Source organism: Citrus clementina, unplaced genomic scaffold (assembly GCF_000493195.1).
Source record: "Citrus clementina cultivar Clemenules unplaced genomic scaffold, Citrus_clementina_v1.0 scaffold_55, whole genome shotgun sequence".
Classification (NCBI taxonomy): Eukaryota; Viridiplantae; Streptophyta; class Magnoliopsida; order Sapindales; family Rutaceae; genus Citrus; species Citrus x clementina.
Genome location: NW_006262169.1, coordinates 38167 through 40449, shown reverse-complemented (window position 1 = coordinate 40449; position 2283 = coordinate 38167).

Here is a 2283-nt window from a genome sequence, read left to right as displayed (position 1 = left end):
GCATGTGGTGAAATTTATCATTGAAAAACTTATTTGCATATAGGAAACTGAAAGAGAACCAAATCTTCCACAACTGCCTTGAAACTACACAAGACCCGAAGTTTCTGAATTAACTGATATCAATTAACAAGGAATAAAATTACAAACTATTTATTTCTAGAAATATTATTCCTCAGGAGTTCAAAATTTTACGGTTATCTATTTAAAGTTTTCTACATGAAGATATGGCTTAAAGAATGCTGACTGCTCAAAATCATTGAAGCAACCAAGTCTATGATTATAAGCCATATTTCATAATTTAACTGTATTGATCTATAATATATGAGATTGCATAATATAAATTCTTTGATAGATAAATGTGTCTCGTTATGGAAGAAATTTACAAAATCAAATTTGGACTTCTCTTCTTAAAGATATTCACGATTTAGTGCACAAAGGTCATAATTAACTATCTTGAAACTACACAAGACCCGAAGTTTCTGCATTAACTGATATCAATTAATAAGGAATAAAATTACAAACTATACATGTCTAGAAATATTTATTCCTCATGAGTTCAAATAATTTTACGGTTTTCTATTTGAAGTTTTCTACATGAAGATATGGCTTAAAGAATGTTGACTGCTCAGAATCACTGAAGCAACAAACTTAAAAAATGTATTAGTTCTTTGTTTCAGCCTCTTTCTCCTATAAGCACGACTGCCAGACATTACATGCTCATTTTTCTTATATATCTACATGTTTTTTTTATTTTTTTTTGTTTTGATAAATTATCGAACAAGTGTTTAATTTTAAAGCATTGGTCATTACATGGTTACATAGCTAAAATCTCCACATAACCATCTCTTTACTCAACAAGAAAATAATCATAACAGTTCTAAATATCAAATTACAAAGAATATATACACTACTAACCTTGTTGATCAATATCCATTGCTTTCTTGTAATGATAGCTCCCAGATTTACCTTGAACATAAATTTTTTGAAAACCCAAAAACTTGATTAATTGACAAAAAACTCTACTCAAATTTATTCAGATTGATTGACCAAAAACTCCACTCAAATTTGATCCTTGATAAGATATTGTTTGCTGCTTGCAAATATGAGTTTGAATTGTGTTTTGCTGATAGGAACTTATTCTACCAACAGTCAGAGTGGTTAACAAGTTGTATTTGTCAAAATAAACCGTGTGGGATCGTGTAGTTTGCTCAAGTCCGAGAAATTTTAGACCACCCCTACAATTTTAAATATTCTAACAATTTCACTAAAATAACATATTTTGTTTAATTACACAAAATTCATGTGAATACTTAATTACATTTTAAAGTTTATTTTACTATGTATCCTACACAATTCGTTATTGGCTTTTCGTAATTTTATTAAGTAATAATGTCCGGCCAAACATGAAAGAGTTTCAACATTTAATTAATTTGAAACTCAATACGATACTCAAAATTGATAAAATAGTACTTAATTCATATCCTGAATGTTATAAGATAATTCTATTACCATGTAATCAAACTAATTTCAAAATCTATCAATCGGATATAGTATGTGCGGTTAGATTATTTTATTCTAATGCATGGCCATGGAAGATTAACGGAAGTTATATGTGTGTGTGTGTGTGTATATATATTTATATATATCCAATGGTGCAATATATACAATAGCCTTTGATTTCTCATGGTATATTTTATTGGTTTACGAGCTTATAAAACCATATGCAAATGTTGAAAATTGGACTACAGTTTGAAATATCATGTGATATATCTCATTTGACCTTAGATTAATGTATCACGTGCCCATAAAATATGGTTTACTTTATTTGTCTACAAATTAGCTTCTATTAGTATTTATATTTTACATATCAATTAATAATACATTATGATAATTACGACTTTAATTTCCCACTTATTAATAAATAGGGGTAAATAGAAGTATTGAATATGTGTGTGTGTCAATTACTTCATATGTTTTAATAACTACAAGAAAAATCACCTCTACTAACCTTTTCTCGTGTCATTTTTATTACATTTTACCAATTGTCTTTTATAATACTATTTTGTAAAAGAAAGCTAAAATTGACTACTCAAAAATGTCTTTATATTTTTTATTACATTTTACATTAAAGTTGTAGTACATTATAAATACAAAGTTTAATTTTGGGATATTATCATTTGTATACCCTATAGATGCTCTGTTATCAAAAATACTACAATACTTTGAGGGTGTATCAATTGTCCACCCTAAATTGACAAAAACTATCTGCCGACCACCAAACTT